The sequence below is a fragment of the Equus asinus genome, chromosome 21 (assembly GCF_041296235.1).
Source record: "Equus asinus isolate D_3611 breed Donkey chromosome 21, EquAss-T2T_v2, whole genome shotgun sequence".
In the NCBI taxonomy this organism is placed as follows: domain Eukaryota; kingdom Metazoa; phylum Chordata; class Mammalia; order Perissodactyla; family Equidae; genus Equus; species Equus asinus.
Window position 1 is genome coordinate 13,398,042 of NC_091810.1, and position 8,886 is coordinate 13,406,927.

Below are 8,886 nucleotides of genomic sequence, written 5' to 3' on the forward strand. Positions count from 1 at the left end.
GGTCGTGTCCCAGTCCTTTGGCTCTGTGAGGGGAGAATCTTTGTTTCTGGGTGTTATTTCAGAACAAAATTTTCTCCTCTGCACCTGCTCCAGCTACATGGCTTGCTGCCCCTGAAATTCAGGTTTAACATCCTGTTGTTAAGATGGGCCAGTTTAAAGTGGTCCTGTGGTTGCGTTGGCTGATCTGAAATATGGTCACATTACTCTAACAGATAAAGGTGGGGGACTGGAATTGGCCACCCCAAGATACCTCTCTTTGGCATGAGGATTATTTGGGGCTGGTTACTTTTAAAAAACTGCGGACATGAGAGAAACTCTAAGTAGAAGTTACCCTTTGTTAAGAGATTTACATTTGTAAAGGAAATCTCCATCTGTAGAGGTGTCTCCCTCTCTGTAGCAGGAAGAAGTGGGGATGACCTTATCTCCAGAACTCTTATCAATGCAGAAGGCGAGGACTTAAATCTGCATAATAACCTTACTCTTGTTTACTGTGCTTTTCTGGTGACCTCCCATGACTGACTCCCCCCACCCCCAACATCCTCCTTTGTCTTTAGCCGAGGGTGGTATTTAAGGGGAGAGCTTCTGCCATTTTGGCGAGTTGCTCAGTTTGCCTGAGCCTCTCCCATGTATACATGTTATAAAGCTTTTTTTGATTTTCTTCTGTTATTCTGTCTCATGTGAATTTAACTCAGCCTCTGGCCAGAAGGACCCAGAGTGGGTAGAGGAAATGTCTTCCTCCCCTACAGAGGTCAGAAGTCCCATGCGGCCTTGCTTTCACTCTCCACTTCTGCCAGTTTGTTGGGGAGGATGTCACCCACAGGCAAAGACTGCAGTGGGCATCAGGCACAGCATTTGGTACATGGTGCTCATTCTACGTGTATTCTGTCCTTTCTTTCTTAAGTGTAATTGTCAGTCTGAATATTTTGGACTCACCGAACAGGTCTAGCAATGTATTTTCAGACAAGACATAGTCATCCTGTTTTCCCACTCCACCCCCAACCTCATGCCTTGGGAAGTCATGTCCTCTCCCTGAGTTTCAGTTTCCTCACCTATAAAATGATGAAATCAATACAAAACATGGATTTGTAATGAAGATTAAGTGGACTAACATTAATTGGCTCCTCCCACTCCACCCACCCTAGATTTCAGAGTTTAGCAATCCAGCTATTTGGGGAAAAAAGCATAAAAATAGGGGCTTTTAAGTTTAGACTTGGTCCTAATGATGACGGTCAAAATCTCAGGAGACCTGAAATAGTAACAGATTAACAATGACAAAAACAAAATACTCTTGATTTTCCCCTATGTTTCAAAACCCAAAATAGACTAAGATCCAAGTTCTAGAGCATGTAGCCCCCACTATTACAGTATGAAAGCATTTAAAATAACACAAACGCTGCATTGAAACTGCCAGAATTCCCAGAGCAATTGCTGTAGAGCCAAGTCATCACATTAACGCGCTGAGGTCTTTATCTGTTGGCACAAAAGCCAGTAGAGCCTGAAATCTTATTTCAAGATGGCCAGGTGGCAGAGCCAGCATGGAAAAACCTTAACTGTGACAAAGTGCACATAAAGAAGACGCAGTGCCAGTCCTTGCTAAAGGGACTTACTGTGGAATATTCCTCTTCTCCTCCAACAAATAACCACCAAGAAACATATTCGGGAAAGCACAATTCATCCCCTCATGCCTGCAGTAGGGTACTCCTGACACACAGCAGGTCTGCCTGGGCCATTGCCAGAGTTGCGGCAGTCAGCCTCTTCCCAGAAAGCCCTTGGGGCTCCAGTGGTGACATCTGGCACTCAGCACCGACATTTCTTTGAAACTAATAAAAATATTTTTTTGTAATCCTCCAACCAGTGACAGTGGGACTGCAAACGAGATAATGAAGTGCGACGCAGGGGCATTCATTGTAATGGTTCACCCACTGAGCATGGAAGGGACACAGTTCAGGCTCCCAGTCAGTCCCTGCGTTTCAAAAAGCTTTCAATGCTTACTCAGCGCGAGCTGATGAAGAACAAAGTGTGCTCAACATTAAAGCTTAATAAAAATATCTAGCAGACGGGGGGCTGGCCCCGTGGCCGAGTGGTTAAGTTCGCGCGCTCCGCTCCAGGCGGCCCAGTGTTTCGTTGGTTCGAATCCTGGGCGCAGACATGGCACTGCTCGTCAGACCATGCTGAGGCGGCGTCCCGCATGCCACAACTAGAAGGACCCACAACGAAGAATATACAACTGTGTACCGGGGGGGCTTTGGGGAGAAAAAAGGAAAAAAATAAAATCTTTAAAAAAAAAAAAATATCTAGCAGACGACAATGTGGTTTCCTCTGCAGGGACCAATAATTAGCTCTGTTCACATTCATTCATTTATCATTTCTATCCTGCCTGCCTCCAAGAAGGACCTGGAGTGCATATTCACACGTGATCAAAGGAATGAAGCGCATGAAAGTCTTCTCTCGCTTGTTCCTGGATATTGTAAATGCAGATACAGGACTGTGGAGATTCAGCATTAAGTCAAAAACTATTGATAATTGTGGTGCCTGTTCCCTTTTAAATAAAATTACCCCTCTTAGTCGCTTAATAGAACTTGGCATTTACTTGAATTCATTTTTTTTCCAGCTGTAATTTATACAGAAGAGATAACTAAATGAAATTCTTCTCAGGAACTAATTTTATACTTTTCTCTGCAATACATTGTAATTAATAGTTTTTTTTCCTGAAGATCCAATATTCTCTTGCTGGCCAGATTGTGGTCCGCAAACTGTGAGTGCCCAGCAGTCCGTACAAAAAGCTCCCATCTTAGCTTCTGCCTTCAAAAGGTGCACAGCGATGGGTTTTCAGAACATCCAGCCAAAGATGGACTCCAGGTCACAACGAAAAGGCCATTTAGGGTGCTATTTATTAAGAAATATTTCCCAGAACGAAGGCTGGTTTCTTCTCAGTGCCTGCAAACATGAATGATTAAGTGCCTCCCCGACATGAACACAAATCCAGTGAAGGGTCTGAATCCGGCTTGTGAGATAGAGTATTTAGTCACCAACACTCTCTGTGGATACTAAAATGTTCTTTAAGGGAATAAAAGCTAGTTGTAAACATACATTATAGCTCATTATAAAACATGTTATCTGTTTATGGGTGTTAAGGAAAATGAGTTTAGCTTCAATTCCAGATATGCAAAATGGACTTTAATCAGTGAAGTGAGGACTATGTGGGAAAGGCGGGACTTCAGACTCAAAGTGAATGCAGTGGCATTTCTCCTTTAAAACCTTTCCCTTGTTATGGCTTTTGATGCAGATCAAGGCTGCCCCAGGGAGAGAAGGCCAAGGCGTCCTGCCCTACATACCATCTATATAATCCTCCTGACGTCCTGAACTGATTCAGCCTGATTCGTAACTTTGATTCAACCTGATTTGTATCCAAAGTTATATGACCACCCTATAACCAGACCCCACCTGCACTGATACCATTTTAACGAGTTTTTTACATGATCTTTCCTTTGTCTTGTAAAGAAATAACTCACATACCTATGCCTTATAAATTTAGCCCTAACCCTCAACCCACTGCAGCCCTTACTGCCCATGGGGCCTGTCCCCATGCCTGCAGCCCTTCACTGCCTACGGGGCCTGTCCCCATGCTATTCTCTGAATAAAAGAGCACTACTGCCAGATCTTGAGAGTCCAAGAAATCTTTCTTTTGACTCCTTGGCTAGCTGAGCTCGCATCAGCTTTGATGCCAGACAAGGTTACAGGATCTAGGGGGAGGCTATAAACCACCAAGTAAAAGGATGATCAGTTGATTTATGAACAGCAATAAATGCAAATACCTTGAAAAACCTATTTTGTCCTGAGCTGCAATGTGTTTCTCTGTACACAAAAGTGACCAGGTACATTTCATCATGCTCTAAAGTTCAACTTTTGGAGAAAAAGAACTACACAAATGCCTTTGACAGATCTTAAGTTTACTAACAATATACAATAATGGGGCCGGGAAACATTTTGGAGGAAATAAAACACGGTCCAAAATAACTCTAAGACAAATATTTCCACTACAAATCCTTTGTGGAAAAAGGCAAGGTAAAAAATAACAAATACATCCTAATCATCTTTTTCAATATACAAAACATACTCGAAGACAGGCTGGAGGGCTGAGTGAGATGATGGGTTGAACACATCTATTTTTGCTCCCTTCCCACTAAAACTGGAATAAAGGGATTAATAACAACAACAACAAAAGATAAAGCCTGAATCTTGGGGAGATTAGGAGAGGAGACAACACAACAAAACTGTGGAAGTTCTATTACTGGCTAATTGCCCCAAGGAACTCATGGGTGGGTTCCGAAGCATTTAACTGTTCACGAGGTGCCATCACCAACCACCATGAACCAGACCAAGCTCTACCACAAGAGCAGGCCTATGACCTTCGCCTTATTTTAATGCTAAGATCTCCTCTCCAGGAGGAGCTTAGGCCTCATTATTATAACCTGCAGATTATGTGGGAGTATGTTTTCCAACTAAGCCTGTGTAAGCACCCTTCCCCCACCCTTTTTTTTTTCCTGAGGAAGATTCATCCTGAGCTAGCATCTGTTGCCTATCTTCCTTTTTTTCTCTTATCGTTTTTTTATTGAGGTCATAATAGTTTACATCATTGTGAAATTTCAGTTGTACATTATTTCTTGTCTGTCACCACATAAGTGCTCCCCTTCACCCTCTGTGCCCACCCCCCACCCCCCTTCCCCTGATAACCACTGAACTGTTTTCTTTGTCCCTGGTTTTGTTCATATTCCACATATGAGTAAAAAAATAATCTGGTGTTTATTTTTCTCAGTCTGACTTATTTTGCTAAGCATAATTCCCTCCAGGTCCATCCATGTTGTTGCAAATGGGATGATTTTGTCTTTTTTTATGGCTGAGTAGTATTCCATTGTATGTCTGTACCACATCTTCTTTATCCAATCATCAGTCAATGGGCGCTTGGATTGTTTCCATGTCTTGGCTATTGTGAATAGTGCTGCGATGAACATAGGGGTACATATGTTACTTTGGATTGTTGATTTCAAGTTGTTTGGATAGATTCCCAATAGTGGGATAGCTGGGTCATATGGTAGTTCTATTTCTAGTTTTTTGAGGAATCTCCATACTGTTTTCCATAGTGGCTGCACCAGTTTGCATTCCCACCAGCACTGTATGAGGGCTCCCTTCTCTCCACACGCTCTCCAACATTTGTTAATTTTAGTCTTAGTGATTATAGCCATTTTAACAGGCATAAGGTGGTATCTTAGTGTAGTTTTGATTTGCATTTCCTGATGATTAGTGATGTTGAGTATCTTTTCAGGTACCTATTGGCCATCTGTATATCTTCTTTGGAAAAATGTCTGTTCATATCCTCTACCCATTTTTGATTGGGCTGTTTGTTTTTTTGTTGTTCAGTTGTGTGAGTTCCTTATATATTATGGAGATTAACCCCTTGTCAGATATAGGATTTGCAAATATTTTCTCCCAGTTGGTGGGTTGTCTTTTTGTTTTGATCCTAGTTACTTTTGCCTTGCAGAAGCTCTTTAGTCTGATAAAGTCTCACTTGTTTATTTTTTCTTTTGTTTTCCTTGTCTGAGAACACATGGTATTCAAAGAGATCCTTTTAAGTTTGATGTCAAAGAGTGTAGTACCTACATTATCTTCCAGGAGTTTTGAGTTTAATTTTGTGTATGGCCTACTTTTGTGAGATAATGGTCTACTTCATTCTTTTGCGTGTGGCTGTCCAGTTTTCCCAACGCCATTTAGTGAAGAGACTGTCTTTTCTCCATTGTATGTTCTTGGCTCCTTTGTCAAAGATTAGCTTCCTGTAGATGTGCGGTTTTATTTCTGGGCTTTCACTTCTGTTCCATTGATCTGTGTGCCTTTTTTTGGTACCAGTACCGTGCTGTTTTGATCACTATGGCTTTGTAGTACATTTTGAAGTCAGGGGTTGTGATGCCTCCAGCTTTGTTCTTTTTTCTCAGGATTGCCTTAGCAATTTGGGGTCTTTGGTTGCCCCATATGAATTTTAGGATTCTTTGTTCTATTTCCGTGAAGAATGTCATTGGGATTCTGATTGGGATTGAACTGAATCTGTAGATTGCTTTGGGTAGTATGGACATTTTAACTATGTTTATTCTTCCAGTCCATGTGCATGGTATCTCTTTCCACCTTTTTTTTTTTTTTTTTTTTTTAAAGATTTTATTTTTTCCTTTTTCTCCCCAAAGCCCCCCGGTACATAGTTGTGTATTCTTCGTTGTGGGTTCTTCTAGTTGTGGCATGTGGGACGCTGCCTCAGCGTGATCTGATGAGCAGTGCCATGTCCGCGCCCAGGATTCGAACTAACGAAGCACTGGGCCGCCTGCAGCGGAGAGCGCGAACTTAACCACTCGGCCACGGGGCCAGCCCCTCTCTTTCCATCTTTTTATGTCATCATCGATTTCTCTCAGTAATGTCTTATAGTTTTCATTGTATACGTCCTTCACTGCCTTAGTTAAACTTATTCCTAAATACTTTATTCTTTTTGTTGCAATTGTAAATGGAATTGTATTCTTGAATTCTCCTTTGGTAAGTTTGTTATTAGAGTATAGAAATGCAACTGACTTTTGTAAGTTGATTTTGTACCCTGCAACCTTACTGTAAAGTATTTTTAGTAGTTTTCCAATGGATTCTTTAGGGTTTTCTACATATAAGATCATGTCATCTGCAAACAGGTAGAGTTTCACTTCCTTCCATGCCCATCTTCCTCTACTTTATGTGTGGACACCTACCACAGCATGGTGTTCAAGCGGTGCCATGTCTGCACCCGGGATCTGAACGGGTGAACCCTGAGCTGCCAAGAAGTGGAACATGCGAACTTAACCGTTGTACCACTGGGCCAGCCCCAATTTTCTGATGGCTTCTAATTTCCTTAGACTACACTGATTCAGTCCCTTTCCTCTTCCCCCTCCTAAGTTGTTTTTCTCACATCTTATTCCATTTGTATTGTGAGTTTGTGATTAAAGTGACAAGATTATCTTTGTTTTTGGTATTTTCCTTCCCTTTATCTTTAATGCTATTCTTGAGTACTTGCTAACCTCTTCTGATGTACAGTTACAATTTTCTGATTTTGTCTACCTATTTATCTCCTTACTCTGTGCTTTGTAACCACTTTCTCCCCTTTTTTGTTCAAGTATGAGGGCCTTCTTGAGGATTTCTTGTAGGGGGGCATCTCATGGGTACGAACTCCCATAGCTTATGTTTGGGAAAGTTTTTATTTCTCCATCATATCTGAAGGATATTTTCACTGGATAGAGCATTCTTGGCTGAAAGTTTTTGTCCTTCAAAGATTCGAATATGTCATTCCAGTCTCCCCTAGCCTATAAGGTTTCTGTAGAGAAATCCACTGAAAGCCTGATGGGGTTTCCTTTGTAGGTTATTTCCTTCTGCCTTGCTGCCCTTAGTATTCTTTCTTCGTCATTCAGTTTTGCCAGTTTCACTGCTATATGCCTTGCAGTAGGTCTTTTTACATTGACATATTTAGGAGATCTGACAGCCTCTTCCATGTGGATTTCCATCTTCTTCCTTAGGTTTGGGAAGTTCTCTGCTATTATTTCTTTGAACAAGCTTTTTGCTCCATTCTCCTTCTCTTCTCCCTGTGGAATACCTGTAATTCTTATGTTGCATTTCCTGATTGAGTCGGATAGTTCTTGGAGACTTGATTCATTTCTTTTTAGTCTTAATTCTCTCTCCTCCTCTGTCTGGAGCATTTCAACATGTCTGTCTTCAGTTATGCTCATTCGCTCCTCTATGATGTCCACTTGAGCATTCAGGGAATCCATATTTTGTTTTATCTCTTCCATTGTGTCTTTCATCTTTAATATTTCTTATTGATTCTTCTTTACAGTTTCAATCTCTTTTGTGTAGTAGCTCCTGAACTTGTTCAATTGTTTCTCTACATTCTCTTTTAACTCGTTGAGTTTTTTGATGATAGCTATTTTGAATTCTCTGTCATTTAGATTACATATTTCTGTGTCCTCAGGACTGTTTTCTGGGTACTTGTCATTTTCTCTCTGGTCTGGAGATTTAATATAATTTTTGATATTGCTAGAGGGGGTGGCTCTGTTTTGGGCATTGTCATAGTATTTAGTCACAGTTACTGCCTACTGCCACTGGGTGGGGGTCAAGAGCCGTGTATTCTGTGTTCCTCCAAGATCCCAGGCACTGGAGCTGGTGCTGTGTGGGTGGTGGGGAGGGGTGATTTCTCCTGTGCACTTTTGGGGTTTTCTCACTCTACCCTCACTATCTGCTCTCCGTAGGTTTGGCCTGATGAGGTCACCTCCAAGTTAGCTTTCCCCTTGGTAGGGGCTTTCCCCTTGGCTGCGAGGGCTCTCGGGTATCTTTGATGTTCCCGTGAACAAATGTCCCCTCCCCTGTTCCTTCCCTCTCAGAGGCTGTGCATGGTCTTGGATCACAGTCTTTAGGGGAGAGAGCGAAGTTTTCTCTTACCCTGTTCCATCTCCTCTGAGGGGGTCTCCAGCCTCTCTGCCCTCTGTCATATGGCTGCACGGGTCTTTCAGATGTCTTTTGTGTTGTGTTTGGATGTCCTCTGTTGGAGTATGAATGTCTTTTTTGTTGTATTGTGGCGGGGAGAGATTGCCAGGAGAACTCACTCTGCCATGATGCTGACGTCATGTAATCTTCCTCTTTTTGCTGAGGAAGATTTGCTCTGAGTTAACATCTGTGCCAATCTTCCTCTATGCTGTATGTGGGTTGCCACCATAAAATGGCTGCTGAGGAGTGGTGTAGGTCTGCACCCAGGAATCGAACCCAGGCTGCCACAGTAGAGTGCGCCAAACTCAACCACTAGGCCATGGGGCTGGCCCAACCCACCTCTCACTTTTG